General features: G+C 47.8%; 2 long non-coding RNA genes across 9 annotated transcripts; both read right to left on the reverse strand.

Annotated features, from left to right (window-relative positions):
• Nucleotides 1-385: 385 nt before the first annotated feature.
• On the reverse strand, nucleotides 386-1906 carry LOC309654190. The gene is made up of 3 exons (XR_014259994.1): nucleotides 1777-1906; nucleotides 1000-1059; nucleotides 386-845 (listed from the first exon to the last, which is right to left on the reverse strand). It is a non-coding gene; the product is annotated as an uncharacterized lncRNA (long non-coding RNA).
• A 9887-nt stretch (nucleotides 1907-11793) lies between these two features.
• Nucleotides 11794-22473, reverse strand: LOC309654189. Of its 8 annotated transcripts, none has more exons than XR_014259986.1 (5): nucleotides 20402-22473; nucleotides 19805-19996; nucleotides 18013-18158; nucleotides 13482-16332; nucleotides 11794-12423 (listed from the first exon to the last, which is right to left on the reverse strand). It is a non-coding gene; the product is annotated as an uncharacterized lncRNA (long non-coding RNA). The 8 variants fall into 8 exon arrangements; XR_014259991.1 differs by having other exon boundaries at nucleotides 13482-15495; nucleotides 15675-16332; nucleotides 19805-22473; XR_014259992.1 differs by having other exon boundaries at nucleotides 13482-13590; nucleotides 15208-16332; nucleotides 19805-22473.
• Nucleotides 22474-23666: the final 1193 nt, after the last annotated feature.

A 23666-nucleotide genomic window follows, 5' to 3' on the forward strand; every position in this document is an offset into this window, starting at 1 on the left:
CAGTCTGAATAGAGAACCACAGGGAAGATGTGGGTCTGGTGGCTGTGGGGAGCAGAGGGGGCATGAGAAGAAAAAGTAGTTCGTTATAAAGCCAAGGTTGAGCAGGCTGATGAAGTTTATGCCCTCAAGTCTCATGTTCTGTTGTCTCACTGGTCTAATGACAGGGCCGGCGTTTATCTGGGCGCCGGGCAAGTGTCCCTTCATTCTATAATTTCAGCTCCAACTGAAGCAACACCGTAACACTGGCTCAGTGGCCACCATTCCACAAGCCACATACGTTGCTTCAGTTTTAAATTAGGTATTGTTTTTTCTGGCTGATTGGACTGATTCTGGTCTACTAACAATGAGATGCTCATGTATGGTCCTTTCATGTAGTTAATCCTTGGTAATGTTTTTCCCTCTCCTGTGACGCTGGAAAGGATTCCTAACAAGTTGATCCAAAAATCAGCTTTCTTTGTCAACATAATGGTATCCTTTCAAACTCACATTTATAGACTTTGCAAGCTGGAAAGAAGAATAAAGCTTAGATCCTGGTAAGGAAATCTGTCCCCAGAGGACTGAGTTGGGTCACAGTGAATTAGAAGTAGAATCCAGAGCCCCTAGCTTCCATTCCTGGCCCCTGTCCTTCTGCTATCAGCCGCAGGTGCAGCCACAGCTGCTTGGGACACGGCCAGCTCACCCTCCTCTACACTTCTGTGCGATCAGGGCTCCCTCTGGATAGCTCTAAATTATCTGCGTTGGGAGAGGAGGAATGAGCAGACACGATTCTTCTGAGGTTAAGTTTCCTTGGAACGTTCTGGGTGATGTTTTTCTAAAGCTCCATCTCAACGGTGCTGACTTCGAGGCTTAGGAGACAGTCCAGAAACGCACTGGTTAGCGGAGAATTTGCCACAAACAGCTGCGTGGCCGATGGGCCGCGCAGTGGCGGCGCACTACTGTATACTAACCAGCCCCCAAACCATTTATTCATCATCTAATAGGCATTATTTGAGCACCTACTGTGTGTCTGGCTGCAAGCTGTCCAATAAGGAGTTGAGCGGCTCAGGGCTTTGTGACCACCTAGAGGGGTGGGATAGGGAGGGTGGGAGGGAGACGCAAGAGGGAGGGGATATGGGGATATATGTATACGTACAGCTGATTCACTTTGTTATACAGCAGCAACTGACACACCACATTGTAAAACAATTATACTCCAATAAAGGTGTTTTATAAAAAAAAAAAAAAGAGTTGAGCGGCTGCCTGCAACAACACCCCCTCCCCCCCCCCTCCTGCCCCGGCCAGGCCCAAGGAGCCATAGGAACCTGGAGACACAGGGACTTGTGATTCTCAACTCAGATCTGGCCTTAGCTTGTGTTGCGACCTGGGGCAAGTATTGTAAATCCTCCAGCCCGTAGCTTCAAAGCAAAAAGAAGTCTTTTCAAAAGGGAAGGGTATTTCTGGGAACCGGAGAAACACACAACAACAGCTGCAGAAGTGCTGTGAGCCCCTTTGCAGGCTCCCTGACCCGGGAGCCACCGCTCACCCACCCGCGGGCGGAGGCTGCACGCTGCCTGCCGAGCAGGCTGCCCCGTCCGGCCCCGGGGAGCCCGGGCAGCGGAGGCCCAGGGGGCGCCTTTCTCTTTAAGAGCCCCGCAGGCGATCCTGATTGGCTGTAGCTATGCGGGTCTTTCTTCCCAGCTCCCTCCCTCGGAGCGCTCCCACCCCCGCCGCTTTCTCGGCTTTTTCCACGCCCCCTCCCCCCACCCCCCTGCGTCCCCTCCAGCCCCTGGCGCTCACCTCCAGTTCCTCGCCGCAGAGTTCAGCCCCGGCAGCGGTAGGGGCGACTCGCTAGCAGTAGATGCCGGGCGCCAAGATTTGCATCCTTAAGCCGCGCTGAACGCCAGAAGAAGAGAGAAGGAAGCAGAGAAGCCCGGGGAAGGCGGGGACGGGAGGTGCGGAAATCCCCTCCTAAAAGGCAGAAGCCGTTGCCCCCACCAGAGAGCTCCGCGCCGGCTGCTCGCCTGCTTGCTGCCGCTGCCACAAGCGCCCGCCTCTCCCCAGCCATGCCAGGCCCGGCCGCCGACGAGGGGAAGGTCCCCTTCCGCACCGCCAAGGAGGAAATCCGTGTGGGCTTCGGGGTCGAGGGCTCGGAGGGCGGCGGCGGCGGCCGGGAGAAACCCGGCGCGCGCGGGCGGCGGCAGGACATCGTCTGGAGGAACGTCTTCCTGATGAGCCTGCTCCACCTGGGGGCCGTGTACTCCCTGGCGCTCATCCCCAAAGCCCAGCCGCTCACTCTGCTGTGGGGTAAGTCCGGCCGGCGGCCCCTGCGCCCGGGGCACCGAGGCGAGGCGGCGGCGGGGCGCGCGGGGGCGCGGGTCGCCGCTGGCTTCGGGCAGTGTGGAGCCCCCCTCCGCTCTCCGCTCGCCTCCCCACCACGCGCCCCGGCCCCCCGGCCTGCAGTCGTCCGGCCTTTGGTACAGGCAGGTATTTCTGTGCTGGTATTTTCAACTTCTGCCTCCTCCGCTGTCTGCTTGAGTAGGTGCCTTTGGCGGCTCCTGGACGGACTCGGGGCCCTTCGGCGCCACCGCTGTGCGCAGAGGCGCACCGGCTGAACCCGGGTTCCAGGGCGGGGAGACCGATGGGATGATTGTGTCGCCCAGGCGGGTCCCAGCGGCGCTCCTTTCTGCCGCCCTTCGGCTTCTCAGTCTCCTCTGTGGGCCACGGACCTTGGGGCCGAGTTCAGGACAAGAAAGGGAGTTGCAGCGGGGGTGGAGAGACCCGGCACCGGATCAGTCTTGATGTTCGCGCAGGAGATGGAAGACACCAGTTCCCTTCCTGCCCCTTCAAGGCCCCCATCCCTGCCCGCTCCGTGATCTCTTGTGCCCAGCTGCACTTCTAAGGTCCCAGAAGTTTCTCGGCGAGCACACCAACCCCGCGGCGAGAACGCTCTGCCCCCCGGCACAAAGCTTAGACCGTGGCAGAGCAGATCCCCTCCGGGACCTATCCCTTCTGACCAGTGCCTGTCTGTCACCGCACCTGTAGCTCTCCCTCTCGCCACCCTCTTTCCTAGCACCCGCAACCCTGCCGGCATGGGAGGGAGCCCAGGAGCCCCCCCCCCCAATGCCCCCCACCTCCCGGGGCCCGGGGGCCGAGTGCCTGCCCTACGTGACTCCAGTGGCTGACCTCAGAACCACTTCCAACACCCCCTGCCCCAGCAACTGGTTTTGGCCTCAGTCCCTGCAGTGGCCACGTTAGCCGGGACAAAAGGCGCTGGCCTTGATATCCTGGGCTGAGAGTTGGACGAGATGATCCAAGAAGCCCTTTCAGCTCTCCTTTCCGAGATCGCCAAGGAACGGGGGCAGGAGAAACACAACCTACTTTTATTCCCAGAGGGGAAGAGGAAGGAAGAAAATAAGAAAACCTCTTTCTGCAAGGCGTCTTATTTAGCATAGTGCCAGCTCCAAATGCCTGGGTTCATAATGGGGCCGCTCGTTTCCAAGCCTTCCCCTGAAACTCTGCAGTCCCTGCTCTCGGAAGCAAACTCTTCCAGAAGATGGGGGCCTCTTAGGGGAGTGTGGCTGAGCAGAGCTGAGGAATGATGAGAGGGGCGGGGCGTCTGTGGGCATCTGTGAAGCCTCCCAGAGCCCCCTAAGCTTCGGGTAACCTCCCTGCTCAGCCCTCCCCTGCTCAGTACACCGCCTCAATTCAGTGTCCTTTCCACCATCTTCTTTACTGTTATGTGTTGGTTTCATTCTCCCTGTCTTCCTTCTTCCTTTACTTCCAGATGACTAGATCATGAGATGCTCAGTCATTGCTTCATGGACACACTCCCCCCACCTGCCAACCAAAACCCTTATTACCCTGGATCCTCCAGGGAGCTGCTCCCTCTCCACCCCACTCCTTCTCCCTGCAGGGGCAGGACTGTGCCTTTGGACTTCAGAGCTCACCTGCCTCCAGGGGATTGGGGCTGAGCTTTAATAGCCCAGTGTCAGAGAGCTCAGGGAGAAGTGAACACTTAAAATATTGTCTTACATGCCTGGAGCTCCACAGACCCACAGGCTCCATCCCTTACAGCCACCCATCTGCTGGTTCTGGCATCCCACCAGGAGCCACAAGGACAAGGTCTCCTCTCCAGGTTTGCCAGTCACCTCTGCCCTTTCCAGGCCACTCACTGTGGTGGAGACAGAATCTTTCTTCTGAAAGACCTCGGCCAGAAGACACCGTCCTCGGCCTCAAAATCCTTTAGCTTCCCCGGAGAAGTCAACACACTGCAGGACTCTGGGTTCCCCTTTGTGGGTGATGTTGCCAAGCCCATCCTTGTGCCTTCCTGCATAGTCTATTGCCTTAGCTACTTTTCATCAGTTCCATTCCCTGAATCTTGATTCACTTCCTACCTGGGTTTCATTGCTGCCCCCCTCCAAAAAACAAACAAACAGAAAAAGAGCCGACAGTGGTGGATATTGTAGTTTCAAGATTCAAACTTGTGACTTAGAAACATTCCAAGTAAGTGAATGTTATCTGATGGATAGCTTGTGAGAGAAGAAGTGAGGGAGAGAGACAGCTAAGATCAGTGTGCTGATGGCTAGAATCTATAGGGAGACTGTTGATCAGGGTTATTTTCATTGAAAGCCCTGGTGCCTTGAGCTTCAAATTTCTCCCCACTGGATGCCCTTTTCATCATCTCTCCCACTGGCTCTGTGTAGTGTTCGGACTGAGTTCATGCACCAGTGGGCTGTTCGTCCACTTCAGGGACCTGAGTTGTCAAGGCAGTAGGCTTAACTAGCCCATCTATTATTGCTTGCCACCCTCCACCCCAGGTATGGTTGCCCTGGAAACAGGAGGCATCCATGCAGAGCACCCAGCAGAGGATGTTTTAGGTGTTCAGTTGTGCGAAGAGTAATTTGCGTGGCAGTAAAATGTCATCCGTGAAAGATCCCATCAAGTTGTTCAGTCCAGACCTCCTCCACTGCCTCACTCCCCACCTTTTTATGACTCTTCTTGGGCCCAGAGCAAGTTGTTTTCTCTTCTTACCCTTGCAGTTTTCTGAGTGGGCAGGCTGTCAGAACGGAATGCTCTTGGTGCCCACAGGTCCTGAGGGATGAGTTTATGACTTTTGAGCACAGAACACGCCCTCCAGCTGGAGGAAAAATCTTCACCTGAAGGCTTGAGCTCACAAAAGTGCCTGCTTTGAGGGTTTTTGGCCAAAGGGGCAGTTCGTTCATGCCCTGACTCCCAAGACGAGTGGAATAGGGGAGTGAGGAGCTGCAGCTGTGGTGTCGAGGTCAGAGTCCTGGTGCCCCTTCCCAGCAGCTTTGCCCTGTCTCCAGGCATTCTGGCCACTGGTTTCCAAAAACATGAGGGACTTTTCTGGTTTCCCTTGAAATGTCATCCGAGTCCCCTAAATATGCCTTGGTAACATCATGACCATTTCAGTGACAGTATCAGGCATGCAAAACACTAACATGCCCTGCTCCCTTCCATCTTGCCCCAGGGCAAATGTGACCATTGCTAAGGAAGAGACAGGATTCTCTGGTGCCCTTCAGGTTGCTGGCACACAGCCTATGGCGAGGAATCTGAGCGGTGGCAGGAATTGACGAGGCAGTCTAGCAGGAGGGAGGGTCAGGAGAGGCTGGGGTTTGGAAGGTACTGGTCCATCAGTCAGATTCTGTCCAATTCGGAGAGTTGCCCAAAGATGAGCTGTCTTCTGTCAGGCCTTGGGTAACCTGAATCCACACCTTCGATGGTCCTGATGTCTTTGTTGGGCTTCTTTTTCCACCAAATCCCTAACATTGTTGACGCCCTCCCAGAATGCGTGGCCATGGACTTCTGTTTTACCTCCGGGTTTTCTAGGGTGAGCACAGCTCAGAAGAGAAACAACTGAGAATGTGAATCCCTGCTCTCCTACTTACGTACCAGCTGCATGGCCTTGGGCAAATGAACATCTCCAGACCTCAGCTTTCTCACCTGTAAAATGGGTATATCAATACTTCTTGCTCATGAGGCTGTGAGAATTAAATTCGATAATAGGTGTAAACTACTTAGCACAGTGCCTGGACCTTGGCTGATGTCCAGTAATTGTTAGCTGCTCTTATTATTATTGGTCCTGATACTGGCTTTTTTTCTTTACTAGAAGGAAAAAAGGCCCTCTTGCAGCACAATCAATTCTACAAAGCTGGCACACAACATGGCTTCGTTGCCTCTCTTGCATAGAAAAGATTGCTTTGGCTTGGGAAACAAGGGTTCTTTCTCAAAGTCTCCAAAGAGAAATGAACACAGATCCCCCTGTCCCTCCTCCCTCCCCCATTCCCTTCTCTTTCATCCTCTCTTCCTCCTATTTTCCTCCAGAAGGCCATTATTTTGTAAAGAAGAATCTTTTTGTTCAGCTGATAACTCACCTGGTCTTTAGTGTTTTCTTTGGGGCTTTTTGAGCAGAGCCAGTTAAATTGCTGTAAAAACAGGGCCAAATCATTTCTCCTAAATGTCTTAGGGTCTCAGTTTTGACTTTTTTCCCCGTTTCTGTCTCCTTGAATCATCTTTTTTTTTTTCTTAAATGGGAATTATTTATTTATTTATTTATGGCTGTGTTGGGTCTTCGTTTCTGTGCGAGGGCTTTCTCTAGTTGTGGCAATCGGGGGCCACCCTTCATCACGGTGCGCGGGCCTCTCACTAGCAAGGCCTCTCTTGTTGCAGAGCACAGGCTCCAGATGCGCAGGCTCAGTAATTGTGGCCCAAGGGCCCAGCCGCTCCTCCGCGGCATGTGGGATCTTCCCGGACCAGGGCTCGAACCCGTGTCTCCTGCATTGGCAGGCAGATTCTCAACCACTGCGCCACCAGGGAAGCCCCATTCTTTTTTTTTTTTTTTAATCTTTAACGCTCAAACTACTAAAAAACTGAAAAACATAAATGAATCTTCCTTTTAAATCTTGTAATTCCCAGCCCATGGTTGCAACTCTTGCATTTTTAATAACCAGGCAAGCACTAAGAGCCCTACCCAAGGCTGGGTGGAGTGCAGCGAAACCCGAGAGAATGGTGTGCTTTTGCTGGCTTAATAGTCCCAACAAGTATAAGTATAGGTTGAGGTTAACATTATTAACTCGGTTTTTTTCTAACACTGGTCAAGGTCACTGACAACTGCACTGTCATCCTGAAATGTGAAGTCGCTCTGCAGAGTGGAAACCAGAGCGGGAATCCCAGCATTGCCACTTAGTTCAACTTCTGGCAGGCCCCTTTCCAGTGTGAGAGCCTCGGTTTCCTGGTCTCTGAAATAGGGATGGTAATACTGATCTGAAAGTTGTTTTAAGAATCAGGGCAGGGCTTCCCTGGTGGCGCAGTGGTTGAGAATCTGCCTGCCAATGCGGGGGACACGGGTTCGAGCCCTGGTCTGGGAGGATCCCGCATGCCGCGGAGCGGCTGGGCCCGTGAGCCACAATTACTGAGCCTGCGCGTCTGGAGCCTGTGCTCCGCAATAAGAGAGGCCGCGATAGTGAGAGGCCCGCGCACCGCGATGAAGAGTGGCCCCCGCTTGCCACAACTAGAGAAAGCCCTCGCACAGAAACAAAGACCCAACACAGCCATAAATAAATAAATACATACATAAATAAATAAATAAAAGCTTTATTAAAAAAAAAAAAAACAATCAGGGCAAATGTCAAACTGGTGCCAGAGGATAGACATGCAGTGCCCTCTGTTACTACCAACCCCACCGTGGGCCAGGCATCAGGGAACCTGCAGGGCTTCCGTGTCTGTTTGTCTGGGACTTGGAGTTCTTGTGGCTCAAATATAAAGCATAGCCTTTAAATCTAAATAGATTATCCTGACCTCGTGTAACATTTAGTTCTCATCTTGTCCTGATTTGTGTATTGTATAGCATCATAATAATTGCTTGGAAAAGTCACTGAGAGATTTACAAAAGGGTGACACAGTCATGGTGGTTTCCCTGAATTTTTATAAAAGGCAACATCGTCTTTGGTTGGCATTATTCTTGTTGAGCATTTATTTTGACATTCTGTAGTCTCTGGTGTGCAGTCTCGCCATCCCTCTGCTGTGACATGTCCTGCTTCTGTGGAAGTGCCACCCTGGGGTTAAGAGTATGGACGTTAGAGTCAGAGGATCTGGGTTCAAGGCCCAGCCCCCCAGCTATAGCCTTGGGCAGATCGCTCACCCCCCGTAGCCTCAGCGTCCCCAGCTGCACAGTGAGAAGAGCCGTACAACCAGCAGCATGTCGCAGCTGGAGTGAAAGGAACGAGAGTGAGGCACTTGGCCCTCGGTGCTTCCCTTCGCGCCTTCCCTTCCTTTAGCTCCCCCTTTGGTGGCTGGGACTTGTTCCGGCTACCCCCCGGTTGTCAGAAAGCCCTGGTCAGGGGTAAAGCAGTTGCTTTCTGACTTTGTTTTCCCTGGCAATGGGTTGGTGGCCATCCCAGCAGGGACCCGCTATCCTCCTTCATCAGCGTCTGCCGTTTGTTCACTCTGAGTGTGAACGGCCACGAGAGAGCCTCACAGTTGCACGTGCAGTCACATATTCACTTGTCCACTAATTCATTCATTCTTTTCCTTTTCAACTATTGTCAAAGGATATCAGAATCACTTGGGGATCTTTTAAAATATTCAGAAGCCTGGGCGCCCCCCCACCCGGACCTACTGCACTGGAATCTCTAGGAGTGAGGTCCTGGCTTTTTTGAAAAAGGCATTAAGGTGTTTCTGATGCAGAGCGGGGCTGAGAACCATTATTTAATTCCCTTATCCATATTCAGTTATGCTTATTACTCACCCATTACTTGCCAGGCACCGACACCATCCCTGACTTCACGGCACTTAAGGCCAGTTGGAGAGACAGACGGGTGCACAGGTGAGAACCGCCAAGGCAGCATGAGCTGCAGGTGCCAGCCTGGGGGAGTTGGGGGGGCTTCCCGGGGGAGGAGGTGGCTGGACTGAGCCTCCAGGAGGCCCGAGGCTGGCTGGCCAAGGGGTTTGGGTGAGATGGCACTGTAGCCACAGGCTACAGAGCTCCCCAGGGGAGAGGGGAGAGCCAGTCAAGGACCTGGTGGTTCAGCGAGGCTGAAGGTGATCAGGGTCCAGATCCAGGGCAGGAAGATTCAAGAGGACCAGGAAGACTGGGAGGAGATCAGGCTTTCGGAGGGGCTGCCCTGCAGCCTCTACCTGCCTCTCACCTCCTCTCACCCATCACACACACCAGTGGCTCTTGGTGTATAACTTCTAGACCAGACACATGGCAGCGGGATGAGTGAGTCTGAAGAATTTCGGGAAGGACCCTGAGGCAGACGCCTTGGAGCAGGTGTGCAGTGGGGCCGGGCACCTCCCTCAGGCTGGCCAGAGCTGAGGGAGAGCTAGAAATAATGTCTCAGCTGGGCCTTTGATCTCACAGATTCAGGGGTATTGTCCCAGGACTAAATTACTAAAATGCCCCAAGGGTATAATAGCACAGGCATACCAGACCCAGGGCTCTCTCCTCCTCCTGTGTTCCTCTTTCCTCTGTTTCTCAAAGGTACAGGTGTGTAGGGGAGTTCTTCTCACCTCACTTCCTCCCTTGAACCTGAGCTTAAACAGCTGGTTCTCACTACCCTCCTCAATGTCCTCCTTCCCATTTCTGCAGCTTATTACGGAGGGCTCTGTGGGTCCCTGCAGGCTGTGGTCCAGCAACATCACCTGGGAGCTTGTTAAAAAGAAAGACTCTCAGACCCCACCCTGGACCTATTGAATCACTACCTGCACTGATAAGGTCTCCAGGTGACCCATCTGCAGTGAACTTAGAGAATCACTCCCTCAAGTCAGGCCATAGGCCGACGGGTCAGAGAAGCTGCACATGGGTGGGATTTGGCAACTCTTTCTTTTTCCGTTTAATGGCCTCCTCCCCTCCTGCCTCCTTGTAGCTTATTTTAGAACATGTCGGGATCCTGCTTCTCTTGCCAACAAAAGGCTGTTGCTAAAATCTTTCAGCCGGCAGCAGTGATGTTTAATTCATGGGCTAGAAAATTAATTTTATTTTCATGAGTAGAGCTGGAGAAAAATAACAGGAAGTCTCTGTGCATGGCCCTTGGGAATTCAGCATGTCTGTTTAACTGGTAAAACAGTTAACAGTTCATTTACCAGATGAACTGGTAAAGGCGAGGGGGCCTCAGGAAAGGGCCACCTTCCACAAAGGATGCTTTTGGCTGCAAGTAGCACAAAACTCAACTTAGGATGGCTTAAAAGATGAGGAAAATTTCTAATTTCACTGGTAGGTAATCCTAAGGTAGGGCACTTGTGGGATGACTCAGTAATAACATCAAAGTGCAGGTTTCATTTCTGCCATGGTGGCCTTGTGGAATTTAGTTTTCCTTGTGGTTACAAGATGGCTGCCAGAGTTCCAGGAGTTACAACAGTGTCCTACAGAAGAAGAGAGAGGCTGCCCCTTCCTGAAGTCTCATCAGAGAGAAACTCTCTCCTGGTCATCTCACAGCTGATGTCTCCTCAAGTCTCACTTGCAGGATTGTGTCCCAAGTCCCTTGTTAAACCATCACTGGCAAGGGATTCAGGATAATCAGTGTTAGCCACTGAGCCACATGCCACATGAGGCGGGGGTTAAGAGCCAAACAAAACCCAGGCTCTGGGGGAAGGGAGAAGAGGGCATGGCTGCTGGGACAGCCAACACCTCTGCTCCAGGGCCTGCCTTTACTCCCTCTCATGACCTTCCCTCTTTGGTGTCACCTCCATTCCCTGGAAAAGCTCTGATTTCATATTTTAGCACGCTCTTCCCCTCTACTCCCTACCCGCTCCGCTTGTCTCCAGTCCTGCTGTCATTTCAGCGAGTTGTAAATGTCTGCCTTTTCCATGAGGCTCTGAGCTCTCCCATGGCACATCTGCCTCCCCAGAGCCTGGCAATGGCCTCTGCTCAACATACACTGTGCTGGGGGAATGGATGCAGGAGGAGACGAATGAATGAGTTTAATCTTTGTGTGGCCTTTCTTTCTAAGGAAAGTTTTCATGTTGTTTCTTAACTTTAAAGATGTTTTTGCCCCTGTAAGAGAACTTTCCATGTGATTTTGGGGAAAGGACTGGGGAGAGAGAAGCCTTTCTCAGTGCCCCAGGAATCTGCATGCCCCTCTGCACCCGTGTCCATCTGGGAGTCACCCTGACCTCAGTGGGGAGCTTGCAGAATTCTCTATCACTCCTCTGGGTTTTTATGCGGTGAGACGGGGCTGGGGAAGGTTGCTCTGGGCACAGGGAAGTGTTAAATGCCTTGTGGGAGAATGGATTTAAAAAGAAAAAGATGGACAGTGAGTGACTTAGAATGTGTTCTTTACCAAGCTTTTCCATGGTGACACACTTTCCTCAGACTGATGAATGGTTTTCTTGGCTGGTCATTGTCTTCATCGTTCAGGTGACGCAGAACGTCAGTGATGACGTCACGGTCAGATTTCTGTTCTCTTGCCTCAAATTTTACTTAAAAGGGCATTTAAAAGTCCACTTAAAAAAAAAGTCCACTTAATCTCACCCAGCAGGTACTCTTTTTTTAAAAAAAATTAATTTATTTATTCATTTTTGGCTGCGTTGGGATTTCGCTGCTGCACGCGGGCTTTCTCTAGTTGCGGCGAGCCAGGGCTACTCTTCATTGCGGTGCGTGGGCTTCTCACTTCGGTGGCTTCTCTTGTTGCGGAGCACGGGCTCTAGGCGCGCGAGCCTCAGTAGTTGTGGCGCACGGGCTTGGTTGCTCTGCGGCATGTGGGATCCTCCCGGACCAGGGCTCGAACCCGTGTCTCCTGCATTGGCAGGCGGCTTCCCAACCATTGCGCTATCAGGGAAGCCCTGCCCTTAAAATGGAAAAAAAAAAAAAAAAATCAAATACCAGTGGACTTGGAAATGAAGAGTTACAAGAATAGAGTTTAGAACTCAGGTTTAAATTTGTTTTCTTCCTGTATCACTGTCTGTTGTATGCATACCATCATGCCCTGGCAATTTGGCTGTATGGGTTTTAGCTCGGTTCCCTAAAGAGACAATGGCTGTAAATGCAGCCTGTGACCTGAATGAGCAAGGCCATCTCCCAAAGCATCCTCCACCTCATCGTCAAAAAACATTTATCAAGCAGGCAATTAATTTGCTATGGTCTTGAGCCAGGCACTGTGTAAAAAAACAGAGACCTGGTCTCTACCCTCCTACCTTTTATAACTCAGAGGAACAGCTGTGATTTTCCCCAAGTAGTGTATCCAACTTAATGTTCTCTTGGCATGAGTAGAAGTGGAAAATACTCTTACTTCTTTAAAAGTTCTATGCATGAAATTAGAAATGAATTTCTAAAATGTAACTTTCCTGGAGTAGTTTGTCGGTTCCCTCCTCTAATAAATACATTCATAAGAAGCTTTTGCAGATGGTTACAATGAAGATCGTCTCTATTCTCAGCCTGTGAGTCACTGGAGTGTCCCTGAAAGCATTTGTTTTGCCCTAGAGTCTCTATAAGCAAAAGAAGGTATTTATTAGCAAGTGTGAATAATGCCCACATATCTCCCCCTCCCATCTCCCACCTCCAAATCCATTGTGTTTGGCTCCCTAGCTCCTGACAAGTGGGTGAGTCATTAACATTTTTGAGCTCTGCTTGAATTACTCCAGGGTCTTGACTCCATCTGGAGCTACCCTCTGAGCATAGACTGGGTATGAACCTAAACTTGGCAGAGCTCCCAGGAGGGTTGGAATAAACCATAGTTATTAGAGCTAATATTCCTTCCTGCACAGAGCTGGTAGTCAGTCAGTGTTCGCCCAGTGGTTAAAATCATTGGATAACTGTGCCTTCCCTGGTGCTCCTGGAATTCCCAACAATCCAAGAGCTAAAGGGCCAATACCTGGCTCAGCTGCAGGGCTTAAATCTAAAAATAAATCTGTTCTGATTGGTTTTGATTGGTTGGTGCCCTTGTGGGTTGTCAGTTTTTTTTTAATTGAAGTATAGTTGATTTACAATATTGTGTTACTTTCACATATACAGCAAAGTAATTTGGAGATATATATATATATATATATATATATATATATATATATTCCTTTTTTGATTCTTTTCCATTATAGGTTATTATAAGATATGGAATATAGTTCCCTATGGTGTACTCAAATATTTTTAATATCATCTCTGCATATGCATTTTCTTGTTATCATATGATTCATATAATCTTCAGCTTCTATCCTTTTCTATTTTAACTGAATGAGAACTTTGAAAAAATCAGTCAGTCATTCTGGCTTAAATTTATATCCTAAATCATGTAAGGAAAGGTATTAGGGCCCAATCTAAGTTCTGGGGTTGAAAGTAAATCACCTGTCCTAATAAAAACTTCTTTTGTGATAGAGGCAATGTGTGTCTAAAAGGTGATGTTTATTTTCTAGTTTATAATTGCCTTTATGTAAGATTCCGCCCGAAAGATTTGATATTAATCATCAGAAAAAAATAACATTGGAAAAGTCAGATTGTGAAGGTGTATCGCTAAGTGTTGGGAGTTGGGAGGACAGAACGTGGAGGACCTTACCGCTAATCCAGGCGGTACTCCTAGCTCACAGGTCATTGCCCGTGATGTTGTGGACGGTGTCTAGGCTCCCAGCAGCCCAGGGTCGGTGCCACTCAAACCATACCTGAGGCTTGGTACAGGGAATCGTTTTAATGATAGAAAATTTCAAACATACATAAAAGTAAAGAGAATGGAGTCTCTATCCCCACACCCACCCCTCACCTGGGGATTTTTTTTTTTTTTGGTAACTTTTTACTTTGATATATAATTTCAGATACATAGAACAGTCGTAAGAACAGTACAGGGAACTCCCATTTACTCTACGCAGACTGAACAATTTCCATCTTATCCCATTGGCTTTATCATATTCTCTATGTGTATATGTATACATATGTGTGACTACTATTTTTTCTGAGCCATTTGAGAATAAGTCAGAGATATTGTGTCCTTTTATCTCTAAATACTTCGGTATGTATTTCCTAACAATAAGAATACAACCACAGTACAATGTTCAAAACCAGGAGTTTAACCTTGATATTATCTTTTTTTTTTTTGCGATGCCCAGCAGCATATGGGATCGTAATTCACCCACCAGGAATGGAACTGGCCCCCGCTGCTTTGGAAGCACAGAGTCTTAACCACTGGACCACCAGGGAAGTCCCAACCTTGATATTATCTAATCCACAGTGGATAGCCGAATGTCATCAGGTACCCTAGCAATGTCCTTTATAGCTTCCCCCCACCCCCTTTCGGATTAGATTGAAGCAAATTCAAGACAATTGCATCTGTATATACTTAAGTATCCAGTATTAGTTGGGGTAATTCTGGCTACATCGTCCTCATGGAAAACCTCGGGGGCCACCTTTCCCCTACCAACTGCCCCCAGCTCTTTGCGGGAAAACATTTGTGAGGGTCAGTTTTCAGAAGCGGGAAGGGGTAGAAACTGAGAAGCAGACATAGGTAATGAGCGAGGCAGTAGTTCTCAGGCTGGTCTGCGGACTGTGTATTGGGGGTCATCTGAGTTGCTCGTGCAACGTGCAGATCAGGGGGCTCTACCCAGACGGGAGCTCCACCCAGGCCCTACAGGATGAGAACCTCTGGGAGCGACCCGGACTCTGCATTTTAACAGGTGCCACGGGTAGCTCTTATACCCTGTGGGTTGGAGGTGCTCTGACCCGGAGGCAGGTGACCTGGGAGTGATGCTGTGTCCCTAGCAGTTTAATGTCACATCCCCACACACGTGCCCCGTCTCAGAACAGGTGCAAGGCTGTTACATTGCCTCCAATTCCACTAGCCCGAGATTCCTTAGGGTTGATAAGAGGCAGCATTTGGGGAATGGGAATAGCTGCAGGGGCTCCTCTCTCAGCACACAGCTTCTTACACAGGGCTGAGCCCGAGGGGGTGGGAGTTTCACTGGAGAGAGGAGAGTTAAAGCGGAAGGAGAACCTGTGATCGGACCGGACCCGGACCCGGAATGCTTTGTGGTGTGGAGTGAGCTTGTTTCCCCGGGGCGGGGTGGGGGTAGGTGCTTAGATCATCCCTGGGGTGGAAGGCTGTTCAGAAGAGGTGAAAAAAACTCAGGAGAAAGCCTCAAACAAACAGCCCTAGGCAGAAACCTCCACCTGCTTGGAAGAGGGCCCTGAAACCTTTCTTAGGACTGCGGAGGGGACTCAGGTGCGGCAGCCAACTGCGTAGCCTCAGCGCCTCCCCTGCCCGATCTTCCCCTCCGGGAAGGCAGCCCCAGTACGAGTAGCGGTGGCATCATTATTATCGCTCCCAGGACCAGACAGCGAGTTGGTGCAGGAAATCCGCTGTATAGACGTGACCGCGTTCAGGAAACGTGTCCATTCAAAGAATGGAGGTCGGTGGAGCCCTTCTCTCGGGCCCCTTTCATCTCTGAGGGTCGGGGCTTTCCAGTCGTCTTCATTTGCTGAGGAGCAAATACTTCTTAGACCAGGCAGGCGGGGAGGCAGTGCAGCTCTGCCTGGGACAAGGCACACTTTAGGGGCGTCCTGGACCTAGGCTCCTCTGCTACCTGAGATACAAGGACCCTTGTAAATGATTCTGACCCACCAAGAGATGACAACCACTGGGGAGACGCTCTAGATGTTCACTGTGCATCCGATGGGCGGCAGTGGGCTTAATTCTAACCTGCATCCTGTCAATGTGGCCACGTGACAAAGGTGACCACGTGACACAGGGGACCACCCTCACCTAGGACAGTAATCCAAGTGGCTGTTTCAGTTCCTCCCGCTGTTGAATTTTCCTCTCCGTTCTCTTGAAAAGGCGCTGCGCTCTCCAAGTCCCTCTCCATTTTAGCACGAGTGGTTCTCAAGCTGTAGCTCCTGCCAGTTTAGATCTCGGGGCTCATTCAGCCTTGCTCAGGGGAGCCGGGCTGGGTTTCTCTCATTCAGAGATAAGTGTGAAGAGGCAGCCGAGAGCCTTCCAAACCCAGGCAGGCGTGGAGTCTTCACAGAGAAAGAGAGATGCAAAGTCCTGAAAGCAGAGCTCGCATTGGTGCTGTGCGCAGACTGCACGACGTGTGGGAGCAGCTCCCGGAGAAGCAAACAGACAGGTGGGCCTCCTTGGCCCCCTGGGGCTGCCAGGTCCTTCTTCAGTCTAAAGGCTGGAGGCAAGAGTCTGGACTCAGATATAGCTTTGCTGATTAGCAAAAGTTCTAATCTCCCAAGTCTCTCCCTGGTCAGGGCCATTCCTAGTGGACATGAATTGGGTTTATGAAAAAAGTATTTGAAAGTGCCAAGGAGGTTCCCGCACCGTCGTGATGATGCTGAGTAGGCAGATTGATGTTCTGATGTGTACCCGGGTTCAGGAGCAAGGGAGGGAGCACTTCTGGGGTGCGCTTTTCCACCTGCTTGGAGGCAGGCAGGTGGAGAGATTTAGATGACTAATTAACTTGTGTTTTGCACACATTTATGGACATGTGCCCAGCATGGGCCTGGGAATACACAGGTGAGCAAGCTGTCATTCCTGACCACAAAATGCTCACGATCTAGAAGAGGAGACAGACCTAGGAGAATTGTAACTCAGTGTGATGAATACGAGGACTGAAGTGGGCCTGAGGTGCAGGGATGGCTACAGGAGGTGGGTGTTGTAACTGTTTTAATCCACACAACAATAATCCTACAGGGCCTTAATGTCTTCACGGCTGTTCTGAACAACAGCAAAACTTTGCAAACAAAATTATTTCATAACTAAGTAGAGGGGAAGCTTAACCCAATGAATGCATTTGGTGGCAAAATCTGACCTAAACTGTTTATCCTTTTTAGTCTGAATGTTCGTATTGATGTGTTGTGTGACAGACCCACCATGGGTATTACTATAATGCATAGGCACTCTATTACCTTTATCAAATCTGAACAATTCTGAACCTTGAAGCACATCTGACCCTTGGGTTTCGATGAGGGACTGTGGACTTGTCCTGGTATCGTCTGCATTTTGCATCTGAGGAGGCAGAATGCAGGGCGGACTCATTTGCCCAAGATCCAGAGCTGGTAAGGGGCAGTCAGGCCTTGCGAGAATGTCCTTCTGATGCCTGAGCCCTGCTGGACACCCTCAGGTGACACTGCCTTGAGAGGCACCGACTTACACAGCAGTGGTTTGGGCACCGGGCTCATGGGTGTCTCTGGAGTGGGGATGGATCGGATAGCATTGCCCAGGGATGTACCCAGGTGGCCGTGACGGGGATGTGGGTGTCAGTCTCCCCCTTGGACCGGGCTCATCCACCTCACTCTGGTGGTAGTCAGATCCTATTTAACAGGGAATGGGGATTTTGTGCCTCTCTGCCCACAAGATATGCTGTTGCCATGTCAAAATCTGTCCGCCACCACACCCCGCCCAGGTTATCTCTCACTGCTTCTTGTCTCCATTCTTTGAACATTTTGTTCCCATCACTGGGTTCTGGTCTGTTACCCCTAAGGTCTCTTCAACCAGTGGGAAAGAGGTACTTGTTAATAATTCTGGTGTTTTTTAGGCTGGCCCCACGATCAGCTTTGTGTACAGGCAGGAAGTAGCCAACAGGGAGAAGTGATTTTAGGGACACAGGCCTTAAACAGCCTTCAAATTACCTTCCTTAGCTGTCCTAGCAATTGGAGCAGGGGTTCTGGGCTGAGGCTGGATGCCTCAGGGGTTTCATGAGCCCCCGAAATAGGTTTTGGGTGTGTTGGCGTTTTTCTTCCATTGGATTCTCAGCAGAGCCTGTGACTTTAAAAAGGTTAAGTGCTGCTGGGTTGGAGTGAGGCTCATTAAGCATGTCAGCATTTCCCAAAAGGATAAACAGTAAATGAGTGTTCATTTATATACTCTCTTCCATTATCCTGTCGTGTATCTATAGTCAATATGATCACTTTCATGCTTTAGTTAATAGCTAGGATAATTAACCCTTGGTAGGCTGAAAGGAAAACTTGGGAGCTTCTGGATTCAATAGGCTTTTATGGGGTAGGTCTACCTGGAGTCCCCCAAATGAGGGATCCCCTTGGATTGTGGCACAACCCAAGGACAAAAAACAAAGGGTGTTTTTCATCACTTTGCTTACTTCATAATTTTGCCAGGTCTTCTCATCACGAGGGAAGCAGTGGTGGTTCCTCCAAGGGCCTTTCCCTGCCTCCGCTTAGCTCTGCTTGTTAAACACACCCCGGTGATAAGAATCTAAGGAGGTAGTGCATGATTTTCCTCTTGCTGCTGTAACAAATTATCACAAAGTTAGTGACTTACAGCAAAACAAATTTATAAACTTACAGTTCCATAGGTTAGAAGTCCGACACAGTTCTCACTGGGTTAAAATCAAGGTGTCAACAGGGCGACATTCCTTTCTGGAGGCTCTAGGGGAGACTCTTTTCCCTTGCCTTTTCCAGCTTCTGGAGGCTGCCTGCATTTCTTGGCTCATGGCCCCTTGTTCTGTCTTCAAAGCCAGGCGCTATCTTCGACCTAGAGGTCAAGTCCTTCTCACATAGCATCACTCTGACCTCCTCTTCTGATTCTCTTCCACTTTTAAGGACCCTTGTGGTTACATTGGTCCCACTTGGACAATTCGGGATAATCTCATCTTTGAAGTCAGCTGATTAGCAACCTTAATTCCATCTGTAACCTTACTTCCCCTTTGCCATGTAATGTAACATATTCACAGGTACCAGGGACTAGGACGTGGACATCTTTGGGACATCATGCCTACCACACCCAGACACCAAAGAAAACTAATCTGCATTAATTCCTTTGGTTATTATAAGTACCACCTGGACAGAAACACTCAGTTATGTATAACCTTCCTTCGAGGAGAGCTTGTCCTTGTGAGAGGCATATCAAAGGGTCACAACATTGCAAGTTCTCTGACCTCATCCTCCCCTTCCTGGGACTGGGGGGAATGTCTGGCCATCCCACAGGTTGTGACCAACTTTCCAGGAATAGCCCTGGAGCATGTAGCCCTCTTAGGGACCTTCTAAAGGATGTGTTGATGCTAACGTTTGACTGCCCACCTCTGGCTAGTCCCAGGGGTGACGTATGTTAGCAAAAATTGGCTGGAGGCAGCTTAGGGTCTTGAAACCATCAGATAAACATTTTATTAGGGATGTGTGTGAGGAGAGATTCCTGGCCTGTCTGGAATATAATTTATGATTGTGTGTGCAGTGTGTGAGCAGGGATGAGAGGACAGAGATGGGAAAACAGAAACCCAACAGTAACATTAGCCACAGAAACAGGTGCAAATCTATGCAGGAAAATGCAGAGGGGAAAAAAGCCCCTGGTCATTTGACTTGTGTCACATGAAAATGGCAGCAAGACCTTGGAGGGTAGGATGTTCAGGGGGAAAAGGAGTCTCAAGCCAGTAGCAGTATCTTTCCAGGCAGAGGGGCTTTGTCTTGGTGAGGAGATATTGGCTAATTGCATGGATCTGGGGCTTTTGTTGGTTTTGTTTTGGTTCCAAACGGTGGTCGGAAAAGCATCTCTTACAGTGACTGTGTGCAGCCCTGGCCCTGCACAAAGTCCTGAGACTGGGGACAGGGAAGGCAGGGAGAAGGTGACCAAGCAACTTTCCCAGAAGCAGGACCAGCTACATAATTTACAGGGCTGGGTGTAAAATGAAAATACAGGGCCCTTGTTCAATAATTATCAAGAATTTCAAGATGGTGGTGGCAGAGTATTTAGCCAAGCATGGGGCCCTCCTACGGCCTTGCGTTCTCACACTGGTCACACACCATGAAGCATGAAGTGGCCACTGCCCAGGGCAACGTTCCCTGTGTGTGTCCTTGGCTCTCTCTGATATCACGAGTGATGTTTGAGGCCTCTTTCCCAGGGAGTTAGCAGGACCATGGGCCTTGGCCCTGAGGACTTGCTTTCATATCATAGAACTTGTCTTGATTGCACTGGATATTTGATGCTGCTTGACAGGTACTTTGCTCCATCTGGGGGGAGCCCACATTCCAGGGGCAGGAAGCAAGAGGGGCGAGGAAGAGAAACTTGGGACTCTTAGAGCCTTCCCTTCCGGCGGTGTGACCTCAGACAAGCAACTTAGATCCTCCCCATCCCTATGGAGTGTGAGAAAATATTTGCAAATCACGTGTCTAAAAAGAAGTTAATATCCAAAGTATACAAGGAGCTCATACAACTCAGTAGCAAAAACACCATATAACACAATTTAAAAGTTGGCAAATGACCTAAAAAGACATTTTTCCAAAGATGACAAACATTTGGGGAACAGGTATAGGAAAAGGTGATTCACATCACCAATCATCAGGGAAATGCAAATCAAAACCACAATGAGATATCACCTCACACCTGTTAGTATGTGTATTATGAAAAAGACAAGAGATAAATGCCGGTGAGGATGTGGAGAAAAGGGAATCTGTGTGCACTGTTTTTGGGAATGTAAATTGGTACAACCAGTACTGAAAACAGTATGGAGATTCCTCAAGAAAATAAAATTAGAATACCATGTGATCCAGCAACTCCACTTCTGGTCATATAGCAAAAAGAAACAATATTTTTTTAGGAGTTCCCCGGCTGTCCAGTGGTTAAGACTTCGTGCTCTCACTGCTGAGGGGAGGGCCTGGGTTCAATCCGAGGTTGGGGAACTAAGATCCCACAAGCCACGTGGTACGGGAAAAAAACAAAAACAAAAACAAACTTTGAAATGTTATTCACAGTAATGGTATGGAAAGAACCTGCCTGTCTCTCACAGATGAATGGATAAACAAAATCTGATACATACACACACACACACACACACACACAAATATACATATATAACATACACAATGGGATATTATTCAGCCTTAAAGTAAATCCTTACACTTGCAAGAACATGAATGAGCCTGGAGAACATTATGCTAAGTGAAATAAGCCTGATGGAGAAAAGACAAATGCTGCACGGTATCACTTATGTGTGGAATCTAAAAAAAAAGTTGGAATCATAGAAACACAGAGCAGAAATTGTTGCCTGCAGTTGGGCATGGGGGGAAATGGCAACACGCTGGTAAATGGATACAAATTTTCAGTTATAACATGAGGGATAAAATGAAGGAATAAGGTCTGAGGAGCTAATGTGTAACATGGGGACTAACTGATGATGCTGTATTCTGTAACTGAAAATTTCTGAGAGAGTAGAATTTGTGTCCTCACACACAAAAAGTAAATATATGACAGGTGATGGGTATGTGAATTAACTTGATTGTGAGAATCCTTTCACAATATATACGTATATCAAATAATCACATTTTACGTTTTAGATATATTACAGTTTTGTCAGTTATGCCTCAAAATAGCTGTAAAAAGAGGAAAACGATCAACAAAATTGACAAAACTAGTTAGATTGACTATTAAAAAAAAGAGATAAGAACAAAATATGTAAAATCAGAAATGAAGAAAGGGACATTACTACCAATTTTGTAGAGATAAAAAGGCTTACAATAGAGTACTATTGACAGTTGTAGACCAACAAATTTGATAACTTAGATGAAATGAACACATTCCTAGAAACACACATCGTACCAAGAAATACAAAATCTGAACAGATCTAGAAGTTAAGATACGGAATCAGTTATCAAAAATCTCCCAACAACTGAACGCCCAGCACCAGGTATCTTCATGGTGAATTCTACCAACAACTTAAAGAAGAATTAACACCAATCCTTCTCAAGTTCTTCCAAACAATTTAAGAGGAGAGAATGTATCTTCACTCATTCTATGAGGTTAACATTACATCAATTACAAACCTAAAGACACTACAAGAAAAGTACACTACAGACCAATATCCCTTATGAATACTGATGCAAAAACCCTTTAAAATAATAAGAGACAGAACAGCCCATTATAAGGATTATACATCATGACCAAATGGGATTTATTCTTGCAAGGCAAGGTTGGTTCAACATATGAAAATCAATCAATGTAGTATAGCACATAAACAGATTGAAGGGACTAAACTCCATGTGATCATCTTAATTGATGCAGAAAAAACATTTGACAAAATTCAATGCCATATTATGATTAAAAAAAAAAAAAAAAACTCAACAAACCAGGAATACAAGTTGATGACTTCAACATAACAAAGGTCACAGATAGAAAACCAACAGCTATTATATTCAGTGGTGAAATCTTTCTCCCTAAGATCAGGAACAAAGGAAGGATGCCTGTTGTCACCACTTCTATTCAGCAAAGTACTGGAATTCCTCGCCAAATACATAAGGCAAGATAAAAAATAAAACGCATCTAAATCGGAAAGGAAGAAATAAAATTATATTTGTTCAGAGACAACACACAAGCACCAAAAAAAATCTGTTAGAATTAATAAATGAATTTAGAAAATTTGCCAGATACAAAATCAACACTCAAAAATCAGTTGTTTCGCTATACACTAAGAATGAAAAGTTTGAAAAGGAAAGTTAAAAAAAAATACCATTTAAAATATCATGAAATATAGTAAAAGACGAGGAATAACTTAACCAGCGGGACAAAAGACATGTACATTGAAAACTAGAAAACGTTGCTGAAGGAAATTAATGAAGACACCAACAAATGTAAAGGCATCTTATGTTCACAGATTGGAGGACTTAATGTTGTTAATATGTCAACACGACTTAAGGGGATGTACGGATTAAAAGCAATCTCTTTAAACATCACAGTGAGGTTTTTTCAGAAGTAGTAAAATTCACCCTAAAGTTCATATGGAATTTAAAAGGCCTGAATAGTCAAAATAATGTGGAAAAAGAACAAAATTTGAAGTTTCAAATTTCTTGATTTCGAAACCTACTACACAACCACAGTAATCAAAATAGTACTGGCATAAACACACATACAGGACGGAGAATAGGCCAGTGGAACAAAACAGCAACCCAGAAGTAAACCCGTATATACATCACCAAATGATTTTCAACAGGCGTGCCAAGACCACCCAATGGGGAAAGGATAGCGATTTCAACAAATGGTACTGGAAAAACAATATCCACATTCAAAAGAATGACGGTAGACCCTTACCTTACACCACATACAGAAATTAACTCAGTGAATGAATGACCTAAATGTGAGACCTAAAACTATAAAACTCTTAGAAGAAAGTTCTGGGAAGAAAACCATGAAATGAAATTTGGCCAAGAGTTCTTGAATATGACACCAAAAGTGGAGGTAATAAAAGAAATAGATAAACTAGGTATTCAAAATTTAAAAATACTTCTTTCATCAAAAAATAAAACGAACCTGCTGAATGGGAGAAAATATTTGCAAATCCTATAGCTGATAAGGTTAATATCCAGTATGTATACACTTGTACACTGTTGGTGGGTATGGAAAATGGTGCACACAGAAAGGAAAACAGTATGGTGGTTCCTCAAAACATTAAAAATAGAATTACCATATGATCCCATAATTCGAGTTCCTATTAAATACTCAAAAAGAATTGAAATTATGAACTCAAAGAGTTATGTGTTCACCCATGTTCATAGCAGAATTATTCACTATAGGCAAAAGGTGAAAAAACTCAAGGGTCCATTGAGGGATGAAGGGATATACAAAATGTGACCTATACAAACAATAAATCAATATTCAGTCTTAAAAAGGAAGGGAATTCTGACACATGCTACAACATGGACCAACCTTCAGGCATTACGCTAAGTAAAATAAGCCAGTCACAAGAGGACAAATACTGTATGATCCCACTTATATGAAGTACATAGAGTAATCAAATTCACAGAGACAGAAAGT

The sequence above is a fragment of the Balaenoptera physalus genome (assembly GCF_965194825.1).
Source record: "Balaenoptera physalus genome assembly, contig: HAP1_SCAFFOLD_2183, whole genome shotgun sequence".
NCBI lineage: Eukaryota > Metazoa > Chordata > Mammalia > Artiodactyla > Balaenopteridae > Balaenoptera > Balaenoptera physalus.